The sequence below is a fragment of the Mirounga angustirostris genome, unplaced genomic scaffold, assembly GCF_029215605.1.
Source record: "Mirounga angustirostris isolate CCGP_5_RB_7025 unplaced genomic scaffold, mMirAng1.0.hap1 SCAF_7, whole genome shotgun sequence".
Lineage (NCBI taxonomy): Eukaryota > Metazoa > Chordata > Mammalia > Carnivora > Phocidae > Mirounga > Mirounga angustirostris.
The window spans coordinates 32739786-32753845 of NW_026991715.1; the positions used below are offsets into that span (position 1 = coordinate 32739786).

At 44.4% G+C, this 14060-nt stretch overlaps 1 protein-coding gene across 3 annotated transcripts in view; it reads left to right on the top strand.

Moving 5' to 3' along the window:
* The first annotated feature begins 2699 nt into the window (after positions 1 to 2699).
* CTNNA1 (catenin alpha 1) overlaps positions 2700 to 14060 on the top strand; it is a 183873-nt gene continuing 172512 nt past the window's right edge. For 2 of the 3 annotated variants that reach the window (XM_045893278.3, XM_064595969.1), the window contains exon 1: positions 2700 to 2832. The gene's annotated coding sequence lies outside the window, so the exon portion shown is untranslated. Of the gene's footprint in view, positions 2833 to 3370; positions 3510 to 14060 lie in introns of those variants that run through there. The other variant, XM_045893287.3, reaches the window with a different exon arrangement.

The following is a 14060-nucleotide window of genomic DNA, read 5'->3' on the forward strand; positions in this document are numbered from 1 at the left end:
GTGGGACTTGATCCAGGGACTCCAGGATCATGACCTGAGCGGAAGGCAGTCACTTAACCAACTGAGCCACCCAGGCGCCCCAGACCCTCCTCTTCCTAAAACATCCCTGCACTTTCATCTTTAGGGCCTTTGCATTGCTCTAACAAAATATCACAGACTGGGTAGTATAAACAACAACAATTTATTTCTCACAGTTCTGGAGGCTGGAAAGTCCAAGATCAAGGCATCAGCATGGTCACATTCACAACCAGTAAAAGCTCTCTTCCTGGTTCATAGTCTGATCCTTCTTGCTGTGTCCTCACATGGCAGAAGGCGCAAGGGATATCTCTGGGCCCTCTTTTATAAGGGCACTAATCCCGTTCCCAAGGGCTCCACCCTCATGACCTAATCACCTCTCAGAGGCCCCCTTTCTTAATACCATCACTTTTGGCATCAGGTTTTCAACATATGAATTTTGAGGGATGCAAATATTAAACCTATAGTAGAGCCTTATGCTTAGAAAGCCTTCATTAATGCTCCACTGTTGCTGTCTTGAAATTGTTAATAATTTTTGAACAAGGGGCCTCACAAATTAAGTAGCTGCTCCTGAGGGAAGTGATAGATAATACAAAGCTATGGAGCATAATCCTTCAACTGTTGGTTCACACAGATATTTATTGACTGATTACTATGTTCTGAGGTAGCCAAGTGTAATGGGGGGAAGCCATGGCCACTCCAGGCAGGGGAGACCACAGGAGCAAAAACTCTGAAGAGAGAAACAGAATGGGGTGTAGATGGACAAGAATGGCCTTATTATGGTCTTTCTCTTTAGGTTTGCTCTCTTCCTTCATGGTCCTATTGCCTGTTGTCCACATCCCTACTTTCTTTCTTTTAAAGTGGTTTTTTTTTTAGGGGCGCCTGGGTGTCTCAGTCATTAAGCGTCTGCCTTCGGCTCCGGTCATGATCCCAGGGTCCTGGGATAGAGCCCCGCATTGGGCTCCCTGCTCCGCAGGAAGCCTGCTTCTCCCTCACCCACTTCCCCAGCTTGTGTTCCCTCTCTCGCTGTGTCTCTCTCTGTCAAACAAACAAACAACACTTTTTTTTTAAGATTTTTTTTTAAAAAGATTTATTTATTTATTTATTTATTAGAGAGAGAGAGAGCATGAGAGGGGGGAAGGGCAGAGGGAGAAGCAGACTCCCCGCCCAGCAAGGAGCCCGATGTGGGACTCGATACCCGGACTCCAGGATCATGACCTGAGCCGAAGGCAGTCGCTTAACCAACTGAGCCACCCAGGCGCCCTTAAGATTTTTTTTATTTGAGAGAGAGGGAGTATGAGATAGCACGTGGGGCGGGGGGGGGGGGGGGAGGACCAGAGGGAGAGGGACAAGCAGACTGTGCTGAGTGGGGAGGCCAAGGTGGGGCTGGATCTCACTAACTTGAGATCATGACCCAAGCTGAAACCAAAAGTCATCACTTAACCACTGAGCCACTCAGGCCTCCCGGTCCACATCTCTCAACCAGCACAAACCCATAGTGCTTTCAATTAAGGTGGGCACACTCACCTGTGGATGTTAACTTGGTGCTGTCTAGGGGGTGAGCAGTGAGCTGGGTGCTGTACGGAATACACGTTCTGTTTTCCTAGAGTTTGCATTTCCCAGGGGAGAGGGAGATGTGAGTAGTAAAGGGTAAGTATGTTGAGGGCATTCTCCCTAGCACCCTGCTCAATACTGGCTCAGGACCAAGGTGGCCGTGGGTATTGGTCTTGCTTTATTTTGGATTTCTAGGCCAATACTGAAATCAACCTTGTTCTTCATCCCATGATGAAGGAGTTGAAACCTCATTAGGGTTTTCTATACCAGGCTGATAATTAGTATGTAATTGTTTTGTTTGTTTTTTGTTTTGTTTGTTTTGAAGTTTTTTTTAGAGCATTCGCCAGGAAGATAAGGAAGGGTGGGAATAACATTCCCAAAATGGCTGGAGGCATAGGGATAGCAGCCAGGTCCCTCAACTGTGTGTGTGTGTGTAGGGGGCCAATCTCAGGAGGGGACGCAGCTGTGACATGCTTCTTGTCTATCAACAGGAGGGCTCTTGGCTCCCGGATCTGTAAAGTGAGGGAATGAGTAAGATGACCTCAAGGAAGCCTTCCACATCACCTTTGTAAAGTCCCTAGAGTTGGATTCTAGTACCACTACGCCTCAAGCTGGGAGGCCAGTTTTCTTCCGTAAAACCAGTGGGTGGGCTTACAGTACTTTTCTGGAAGCCTGTTACTCGGGAGCACCTGTGGCACTCCTCACATAAGCGTCCCCAGGACTGTGTCGCCGCGCCCGGTCCCGGAGGCACCGGCTGGGGGGAGGGTGGAGCCAGCGCGGGCAGCACCCTGAGACTCACCTGTGCGCCGAGCGGTGACTCACCTGCCCTCCCCCGCTCCCGGGCTGTTCCAGGAGTTATCGCTCCTCCTTCCTCTCCGGGATCCCTCCCTGCCTGAACGCGCATTAGGGGCCTGGGATGAAGTAACTCGGGGGCACAGAGCGGAGAGCAAGAGGTCCTCTTGGGAGTTTCGGCTCGGCGTCGCCAGGGTCTCTCGGTTGGGGCCTCACCCCGAAAGCGAGGGCCGGGAAAGCGGGGCGGCGGCGGGAGGCGCCCGGAAGAGCGCGCCGGAGGGAGGTGCTCGGAAGGGCGGGCGGGGCCGGGGCCGCGGGCGGGGGCCGCGGGCGGGGGGCGGGCCGGGGGCGGGGGCGCCTGGCGGCCCATTTCCTCCTCGGAGTCGGACCGGAGGGAGACAAAGCGGCGGCCGTCTCGGCTTCGGGCTTCGGGCCTCGGGAATCTTCCTGCACTCGCCCCCCTCGCCGCAGGTAACTCTCTTCAGGCGGGCGCGGGCTCCGGGCCGAGGGGTGCCCCCTGCGTGCGGGCGGGCGGGCGGCGCTCTCCTCCGCGACCCCGCCCTGAATCGGGCTCTTGGCGGGCTGCGGTGCTGCGGCCGGCCCGCTTCCCGTGCGGGGCCCCTGGCCTGCGCTCTGGCCGGCCGGCCGGGCGGGGCCGGCGCTTCCTGGCGTTGGGGAAGTTGAGGGGCCGCGGCGGCTGGAGCAGAGCGAGCGGCAGGCCCCGCGCGGACGCGGCGCTTCCTCTCGGGAAAGTTTCTCCCGGTTTCTAAACTTTGTCCCAGCCGACTTGGTGCGCGCGGCGGGTCCGCGCCGGGCCCGCGCGGCCGTCTTGCCTGTGGAGGGGAGCCTGCGCGCTGTTTCCGGGGCGGGAGTGGCGGGGAGTTGAGCTTCCCCGTGAAGTGATTGTGGTTTGTGGTTTCCGTGGTCGCACCCTCCTGCTCCTCCCCCGCCGCCGAAACTTGGCGGTGTGGTGGACCTGAGGTTTGCTGAGCCCGCGCTCCCGCTCGCCCGGGCCCCGGCGAAGGCGCGAGTGGGGTGCCGCCTTTCTCTGACCGGGTCTGGCCGGGAAGGTGCGCCACACCCGAGTGGACTTTGGCGTGTACCAAGTTAACCTTTGTTGTGAAATTACTCAGACGCGCTTCACTCTGGTTAGTCCTCGTTTGCCCGGGGGGCGTTGGACTCTTTCTTGCTGGCTTTTAAAAGGAGTGTGCGTGTCTGAAGCACTTGTTGGAAAGAATGTGGATTAAATGCCTGACCCTGGCTTGGCAGGAATGGCTTCCCAGCAATGCAGGCGGCGGTTGGCTCAAACCAGGATTGGCAGACACCCCCTTAGGTCCTCCTGCGTCTTTGGAACATTTTGGGGGTGTTTGTTTTGAATAGAATTTACACATTTAGAAGAGTAAGATATGCGAAGTCTCCCAACTAAATTAAGGGCATTTCGTATTTATGTTGAAGGAAACGGTTACATCATTGTATTGTTGCAACAGGATAAGCATTTCCATGAGAGGATATTTTGTTTAGCAGTGACTTTTGAAATGACTGTATGGGTTTATGTTACTTTAGGAAAATGTAAGTTAAATTAATTAGGATATGTTATTTTGTTTTACAAGAGAAATAAATTATCCATAGCCTCTGCTTAATTAGTTACTTTTCTTGAGTTTTCAGTTAAATCATTTTTATCCGCTTTTTTTTTAAGGGCCCATAGATGATTTAAGATACGGGCTGTGCTCCCAAGGGCTCACAGTGTAATGTAGGGAAGGCATATACTCCAGATGTAGTGCAGGGCAGACTGTTACAAGTGCCGTAACAGTAATTGTGCATGGGTCGTATCTTCTATACTACTAACGATAGAAAAAAACTTGTGGAAGCATGGAGAGGGGCCTAATAGGTTTTGTTTGGAGAAGTCCAGAAGGGCTCTGGAATGGGGTGGTGTTTGAACTGAATGAAAGGTGAGTAGGGTTTTGTCAGTGGAGGAAGCATAAAAGGGAATAGGAGTTGGTGGGAATTACGACATAACTCTTATGATTTTCCTTATATTTTTGGCTCTTCTCAGTTTTTTTTTTTTTTTTCCCTTTTCAATCCGCTCATACCCAAGATTGTATGTCAGTCTTTGACACTGTTGATGTGGCATCATCTTCGTTGCCATCAGCATCTCATTCTGTACAGTGACTTAGAGATCAGGGGTGCCTTCTCCCTCTAAGCTGAGAATCCCTTCTCTGTGCATTTTCCATGTCTTCAAACTTAGGTGCTCAAGTCCAAGTTTCTGTCTTGATAGCGAATGTCTCACCTCACTTACATGGTCACCTGTACACCAGCGAGCTGTGTATCCCAGGGGCTTCTCAAACTCAGAGTGCCCAAAATGAGACAGTTTTCTTTTCTGGAAACCTAAACCATATGTGGAAATCAGCAGTAACTGGTAGGGTCCAGGAATTTTTTGAGAAAGTAATAGCCTGAGACATGACAGACCTGGTTGTTGGAGGTGGTGGTGTGTAGTGTTGGTGAAGATCTGGACCAAGGGAACAGGGTCCTCTGCTTGTGTAAAGGTCCTGAGACAGGATTGAACTTAATGTGTTTTGATACGTAAGACCTGTATAGCTTGAACAATTTTGGGGTGGGGAGAAGGCCTCACATGAGATTGCTAGGGAACACTAGGTCATATGTTTGGATCTTATTCTAAGATCTGTAAGACGCCATCGTAGGGAGTTTCATGATCTGATGTTTTATTATTTCTTTTTTTAAAAAAAATATTTGAGAGGGAGAGAATGAGAGAGAGAGAGCACAAAGTGGGGGGAGGGTCAGAGGGAGAAGCAGACTCCCCACTGAGCAGGGAGCCCGAGATATGGGACCCATCCGAGATGCGGGTTCCATCCAGGACTCCAGGATCATGACCTGAGCCAAAGGCAATCGCCCAACCAACCGAGCCACCCAGGCACCCTCATGATCTGATATTAAAGGAAGATGGTGGGAGTGAGGTGGTGTGGATGAAGGGAACTGTATTTTGGGGAAATGAGACAGGACTTAAAATATGGATTGGATGTAAGGGGTGTAGGCTTATCTATAAAGGTTGTTTTCTCAGTGATGCACTCCCCTTCCCCCTCCCCCCCAGTTGTATTCTGTCCCTTTCATGATGAGCTCTTAGTCATATCTCATGACTCAAGTTAGGGCTTTCCTTTCTGGTAGCAAACCTCTTCTCACCAGGAGGTGTACTCGTTATACTGTACCTTATATTATTGATGTCCCTGTTTGTCTTTTCTGCTACAAAGTGGGCCTATGAGCCCCTTGATAGCCTTAGCCTTTGACCTGGTGCCTGGCCTGGAGGGCAAATTAGATACTGTTGAATGAAGGAGGAAAAAGAGTCTTTCCCTTCTGCAGTCTAGCTTGTGGGTGGAACTGTGATAGATGAGGCAACAGTCAGATTATGGAGAGCCTCAAATTGAAAACCATCTCCATTCCATTCTTCTTCCTGGTGTTCACATTACATTAATTCCTTTTTTCTGTTTTTCTCTACTTCCACTGCAGTTTGGACTATCTTATCTTTGAACTATTGAAACTACTTGTGGTTCTCTGGATAAATTGTTCTATTTTTGTTTTGTTTGGTGCCTTTTTCATATTTTTTCCTTTGCCTGGAGCTGTTCTCTTTTTTTCCATCCCTCTGACAAACTCATTTACTCTTTAAAACCTACCTTAGATGTCACTGCCTCTGGGTTTTCTCTTAGAACTCAGTGCTTTTTGGGTAGCTTGTACATACTCTGTGGTTGCATCTTTCATACTGTTTGGTAAATATTTTTATCTATGTCTTCTTCCCATCTGGGGGTTTCTTGGAAATGGGGCCTGGGCTTTTATTTTTGACAAAACTTTTAAAAATTAAAGTATCATATACCTGTAGAAGAGTGCTCAAATCATAAGAGTACCTGCCTAACGCTGTATTTGAGTGAAGACTATCCACATCCACTGTGTAGACCAAGAAACAGTAAATTATCAACCAGTACTCCGGGAATCCCAGGTCACCACTTGTGCCTCTTCTCTCTCCAGTTTTTAATCTGAGATTTGGGAACATATGGTTGCTCAATTAGTGTTTGCCACAGTTAGTTGAATGTTTTCCCATCTCCCCCTCCACCTTTCAGTCTTTTACACCTAAGCAGTACTCTTGTTCATTTGAGAAACTTATTGCTATCTTCTTGCTGAACTGATCAGCCTCTTAGGTTGGCATTCAAGACCTAAATTCTGGCTTTAAATTAATTTGTTCAACTTCATTTTCTTCTCTTGAAGATTTACTACTTATTTGAGAGAGAGAAAACGTGACGGGTTGGGAGGAGCGGAGGGAGAGGGGGAGGATCCTCAAGGAGACTCTCCACAGAGTCTGGTGCTGGGCGGATCTCACAACCCTGAGATCATGACCTGAGCCGAAACCAAGAGTTGCTCAACTGACTGAGCCACCCAGGTGCCCCTCAACTTCATTTTCTACTGTAAATTGTTGCTACATGTCCTCTGCACCTTCCAGGCATTCGTACTGGAGTGCCTCATCCTTCTCTTGACACAAATGCTATCCATTTATGAAGGCTGGTTAATGTGATTTTTCCATTGAGACATTTATCTTCATTGCTGAAAGTGATCTTTAATTTACTGGAAATTCTAAAATTTGCCTCTCACTATGACATTCTCACTCCCTATCCTGTTGTTTGTGTGTGTGTTTTGGTGGTAAAATATATATAACAAAATTTACCATTTTAGGGGCGCCTGGATGGCTCAGTCGTTAAGTGTCTGCCTTCGGCTCAGGTCATGATCCCAGGGTCCTGGGATGGAGCCCCACATCGGGCTCCCTGCTCAGTGGGAAGCCTGCTTCTGCCTCTCTCACAACCCTTGCTTGTGTTCCTTCTCTCGCTGTGTGTCTGTCAAAAAAACAAAACAAAACAAAACCCTAAAAAAAATTGACCATTTTAGCCATTTTTATGCATGTACATTTTTATGCACTTCAGTGGCATTGAGTACATTCATATTTTTGTTCATTCATCACCACCACCCATATCCAGAACTTTTTTCATTTTCCAAAACTGAAACTCCGTTTACATTAAACATTAACTCCCCATTTTGCCTCCCTTCAGCCCACTGGCAACCACCATTGTACTTTTTCTTTGAATTTGACTACTGTTGTAGGCCCCTCATGTAGGTGGAATAATACCGTATTTGTTCTTTTGTGACTGGTTTATTTTACTTAGCATAATATCTTCAAGGTTCACCTGTATTGTAGGTGTCAAAATTTCCTTCCTTTCTTAGGCAGAATGATACTCTAGTATCTATTCATATATTGATGGACACTTCAGTTGCTTTCTCTTTTCGGCTGTTAATAATGCTGATATGAACATGTGTGTACGAGTATGTGTTTGTGTCCCTGCTTTCAATTCCTTTGGGTATGTACCCAGAAGTGGAATTTGTAGGTCATGAGGTAATTCTGTGCTTACAGTTTTTAGGAACTGCTAAACTATTTTCTACAGTAGCTGTGCCATTTTGTATATTTACTAGCAGTGTATGAGGGTTCCAGTTTCTCCACATCCTCACCAACACTTGTTAATTTCTTTCTTTTTTTTAAACTGCCATCCTCATGGAAGTGAGGTGATATTTCTTTGTGGTTTTGATTTGCATTTCTCTGATTAGTGATGTTGAGCATCTTTTCTTCTGATTATTGGCCATTTGTATATTTTCTTTGAGGAATCTGTTCAAGTCCTGTGGCAATTTGCTTTTTTGTTGTTAAGTTGTAGGTGTTCTTTATATGTTCTGGATTTTTATTTATTTTTATTTACCCCCCCCCTTTTAAAAAAAAGATTTCATTTATTCATTTGGGACAGAGAGAGAGAGGGAGCATGAACAGAGCCAGAGGCAAAGGGGGAGGGAGAAGCAGATTCCCCGCTGAGCTGGATGCTCAAAGACAACATGGTCATCCCAGGATACAGAGATTGTGCCTGGAGTGGAAGGCAGACGCTTAACCATCTGAGCCACCCCGGCGCCTCTGTTCTGGATTTTTGAAAATTCCAGTATAGTTAACATAAAGTGTTATAGTTTCAGCTGTACAGTGTAGTGATTCAGCAATTCTGTACATTACTCAGTGCTCATCATAATAAGTGTACCCTTAATTCCCATTTACTGATTTCACTCATCCCCCCACCCACCTCCCTTCTGGTAACCATCAGTTTGTTTTCTATAGTTAAGAGTCTGTTTTTTGGTTGTCTGTTTTTTTTTCTTTGTTTGCTTTGTTTCTTAAATTGCACATATGAGTGAAATCAAATTGTATTCTTTGTTTTTGTCTGCCTTATTTCACTTAGCATTATACTTTTTAGATCCATCCATGTTGCAAATGGCAAGATTTCATTCTTTGTGATGGCTGAGTAATACTCCATTTTTTTAAAAAAAGATTTTACTCATTTGACAGAGAGCACAAGCAGGGGGAGCAGCAGGCAGAGGGAGAGGGAGAAGCGGGCTCCCCATGGAGCAGGGAGTCTGATGCAGGGCTGGATCCCAGGACCCTGGGACTGTGATCAGAGCCAAAGGCAGACGCCTAACCTACTGAGTCACCCAGGCGCCACGGAGTAATACTCCATTATATATGTATACCACATCTTCTTTATCCATTCATCACTTGGGCTGCTTCCATAATTTGGCTATTGTAAATAATACTGCAGTGAACATAAAGATGCATGTATCTTTTTGAATTAGTGTTTTCATATTCTTTGGGTAAATATCCAGTAGTGGATATACATTTTGGATATTAATCCCTCTTTAGTATATGATTTGCAAATATTTTTTTCTCAAGTTTTTGGGTTGCCTTTTCATCCTGTTGATAATATCCTTTGATGCAGGGGCGCCTGGGTGGCTCAGTCTGTTAAGCGTCTGCCTTTGGCTCAGGTCATGGTCCCAGGGTCCTGGGATCGAGCCCCGCATTGGGCTCCCTGCTCCGCAGGAAGCCTGCTTCTCCCTCTCCCACTCCCCCTGCTTGTGTTCCCTCTCTTGCTGTGTCTCTCTCTGTCAAATAAATAAATAAAATCTTAAAAAAAAAAAATCCTTTGATGCACAAAAGTTTTAAATTTTGATCAAGGTCAGTTTATCTGTTTTTTTTTTTCTTTTGTTGTCTGTATAAGAAGTCATTGCCAAATTCAGTGCCATAGAGCTTTTCTCCTCTGTTTTTTTTTTTTTAACCCCCTCAGCTAAACCATGGATACCTTGCGGGGCAGGAACTAAGTTACTATTCTCGGCACTTTACCCTCCAGCACAGTGAAGGCATGGTCAAAAAGGAAAAGTAGGGAAAAAATATTTTTTAATGTAATTTTTAAAAGGTCTTAATGAACAGTAAAGAGTTTAACATGAGTGTTTCCTGCTGTTGCTGATTTGTCATTGATTGTCTGTCTCATGAATTACGATGATAACATGTTTTTAGAAGTCTTTAATCCTAAGAGTCCCAACCAGAGAGTTTAGAGTTCGAACTTCATTATCTGTGTAACGAATAAGAGAATTTATAAAGGATATTTATTTTAACTTCTAATGTGATAAAATGCTAATTTATTTCTTCAGTTACGGAGTCCTGAACAGGAAATGTTTTTATCCATATTAAGTGGGTTGTCTTACAAGTAAAACTAGTGAACTAGTTCAGTATTTAAATAGCATTAAATTGCTGGTTTACCTTCCTTTAGACTCTTCTAGACCATAAACTTTTTTGCTAGATGCTGAGTTCCTTCAGGGCAATTACTTTCTTCTGAATTTTTGACTCCTGTGATACCTGACTTATTTCTAAACCCATAACAGATTAGTTATAGTAGGTATACATATGCTATATATAGGATTGTGCCAGGGGGTGGAGGCATGACTTTACATCCAGTTTATTAAAGTTTTTGTGTAATAAAACTCATAGCAGCTAGAGATAAATACTGCTAACATTTTGGTGTACATCCTCTAATCTTTTTTCTAGACATGTATATTGTCTGTAATTTTTATGTAAATTAGTTTTTACTTAATGTGCTCTTTTGTAATCTGTCCATTTATCATAATTTGAACATTTCCCCTATTAGGAGGATAAGATTAACCTTTATTCTATGTATCACTTAGAAAAAAGAACTGACAAACTAGGCAATGACCTCAATTGTAAGACACATCCAGATTTTAGAGACTTAAAAATGTGAAATATGTATGCTTTAGAACTGATGACATATGATTAATTGCACAATACTAATATAGCATATTAATGATCCCCTACTATTCCATTACGTAGCTCCTTTTTAATCAGCCCTTTGTTAGACATTTAGTTTGCTTCCAGAGCTGCTTTAATGTAGCTAAATCTCCTGCCCATCCTTTTTTAAGATTTTATTTATTTATTAGAGAGTGAGAGAGCAAGCACAAGCAGGGGTAGCTGCAGAGGGAGAGGGAGAAGCAGGCTCCCCACGGGGCAGGGATCCTGATGTGGGGCTACATCCCAAGACCCTGGGATCATGACCTGAGCTGAAGACAGACGCCTAACCGACTGAGCCATCCAGGTGCCCCATCTTCTGCCCATCCTTGATTATTTCTTTTCTTTTCTTTTTAAAGATTTTATTTATTTATTCATGATAGAGAGAGGCAGAGGCAGAGGGAGAAGCAGGCTCCCCAAGGAGCTGGGAGCCCGATGCGGGACTCAGTCTCAGGATCCTTGGATCATGACCTGAGCCAAAGGCAGACACTTAACCATCTGAGCCACCCAGGCGTTCCATCCTTGATTATTTCTTGAGGATAACTTCTTAGAAGTGGAATTTCTGGGGAAAAGGTTTGCTACTCTTTAAAAAATTTTTTAGGGGCCCCTATGTGGCTCAGTCGGTTGAGCATCTGCGTTTGGCTCAGGTCATGATCCTTGGTCCTGGGATCAAGCCCCATGTCAGGCTCCCTGCTCAGCGGGTAGTCTGCTTCTCCTCCCTCTGCACCCCCCCACCCCCGCTTGTGCACTCTCGCTCTCTCTCAAATAAATGTTTTAAAAAACAAAAATACTTAGTTATGCTTTGTCAACGTGGCTTATATGGTACATTAATTTTTAGTTTTTTGAGGAACTGTCATACTTACCATATTACTTTCCTACCGGCAGTGCACAGGGGCTCTAATTTCTCCACATCTTTGACAATACTTTTCTTTTTTTTTGATGGAAGCCATCATAATGAGTATGAGGTGGTATTTCATTATAGTTTTGATTTGCATTTCCCTAATGATTGGTGATGTTGAATACCTTTTCATGTATTTATTGGACATTCCTGTATGTCTGGAGAAATGTCTCCTCATCTTTTGCTGCACGTTGGGATGTTTGTTTTCTGGTGTTCGAGTTTTAGGAGGTCTCTGTATTTTCTGAGTATTAATCCCTTATCACATATATGACTTGCACATATTTTCTTCCATTCTTTGGGTTGCCTTTTCACCCTGTGGATGATGTCCTTTGATACACAAAAGTTTTTATTTTGATGAAGTTCAATTTACTTGTGCCTTTGGTGCTGTATGCAGGAAATCATTTCCAAATCAGTGTCATAAAACTTTTGCCCTGTGTTTTCTTCTAAGAGTTTCATAGTTTTAGTTCTTACATTTAGGTCTTTGGTCCATTTTGAGTTCATTTTTCTGTATGATAATAGGTAAGGATCCAACTTCATTCTTTTACATGTGGATATCTAGTTTACTTTGCACCATTTTTTAAAAGACTGTCATTCCTCATTGAATGGTCTTGACACTCTTGTTGAAAATAATTTGACTATAGGGGCGCCTGGGTGGCTCAGTACTTAGGCATCTGCCTTCGGCTCAGGTCATGATCCCAGGTCCTGGGATTGAGCCCCGCGTTGGGCTCCCTGCTCCGTGGGAAGCCTGCTTCTCCCTCTCCCACTCCCCCTGCTTGTGTTCCCTCTCTCGCTGTCTCTCTCTCTGTCAAATAAATAAATCTTCAAAAAAAAAAAATTTGACTATAAATGTGAGCATTTGTTTCTGGACTGTCATTCTATTCTGTTGGTCTGTATGTCTTTATGCAAGTAGCACACTGTTTTGATTACTGTAGCTTTGTATTAAGTTGATTGCAAATTAGCTCTTGAAGGTCATAATGTTTTGTACATTTATATTCTGTGGTTCAGTTGTGTATATATGCTGTTGTGAGAATAAAATAAATTCATTGAACTATTATATATCTTGATTGTGGAGGTGATTACTCTGCTGTTTGAGTCTGTTAAAACTCATGGAATAGTACACCAGAGTGAATTTTACTGTGTGTGAAAAGTGATAAAATAGGTAAAAAATAATAAATTCATCCAAACTGTTTTTTGCAGGTTTGACCTTTGACATATACATAAACAAGTTATGAAAATGTAAGGCCAGGGCGCCTGTGTGGCTCAGTTGTTAAGCGTCTGCCTTCGGCTCAGGTCATGATCCCAGGGTCCTGGGATCGAGCCCCACATCAGGCTCCCTGCTTGTCGGGAAGCCTGCTTCTCCCTCTCCCACTCCCCCTGCTTGTGTTCCCTCTCTTGCTGTGTGTGTCTCTGTCAAATAAATAAAATCTTAAAAAAACAAAACAAAAAAAACGTAAGGCCAATTATCGTTTCTGCTTTCTCAGCTCAAATCTTTTTTCCTCATGAGTGACTGAAGACACACCCTTAAAGAGTATTCAAAGCATTTTGGTTATGATGTACATGTTGGAGGATTTAAGTTTTATTAGTTCCTTCTGTTTAAAAAAAAAAAGTTAAAGGGGAGCCAGGGTGGCTCACTCACTTGGGCGTCTGCCTTTGTCTCGGGACCAGGCCCTGGTCCTTGGGTCCTGGAATCCAACCCATGCTCAGTGGGGAGCCTCCTCTCTCTCTTCTTCTGCCCCTCCCCACTGCTTGTGCATGCTCGTGCATATGCTCTTTCTCTTTCTCTCTCTCTGTGGGCTCCATCTCAAATGAATAAATAATAATAATAATAATAATAATAATAAAAAATACAAGGTAGACACATCAGGCATCTGGGAGAGCCTCCCTGAGCGGCAATTCCTAACATTCGTTCAGATGCTAGTTTGCTAGCTTCCAGACCTTGAGGGTGTTGGTGGTGCAGTGTGTTGATCAGCTCAGCCCCCCACAATGTGGGCCTGGCTTGAATGGGCCGGGCCGAACAGTGTGGGGAAGTGAACAGTCTGGCTTGACTTGCCCTGTCTCATGCTATTTGTTCACTTGCAAGAGCACTGTACTAAATTTATGCATTATTGAAAGTTCAAAGTGTGCAGAAATAACCATGCTTCAAAATAAAACTTCAACATTGCCCTTTCTCTCTTGGAGCCTCTAAATGTTCATTATTTTCATCTTTAGGCTTTTTTTTTTTCTTCTCATAATGTCAAACTTTTTCTCCATGTGCAAGCATGTCCCCAACTCCATTTCTAATGGAGCTTGAAATTAACATGCATTTCTATTTACTTGTTGATGCTCTGTCATCTATCAACCCCACTTTTTGATTGTGATTTAATTTGTGCTTTTTCAGTAGCTCAAGTTTGGAGTAATGCATGTAATGTAAATATGATTTGAAAGACAACTTTGAGTGTTATTTTAAATGTGTGTAATAAAGATTGATCATTTGGGACAAGCATTATATGAGTAGTGTGATTTGGTTTTTAAATTTTCTTGTCATCTGTCCCGTGTTCCTATTGTAGTAGTGGTAGAGCAGGAATTACATTGTGGAAGTTTGTTAAAATTTTA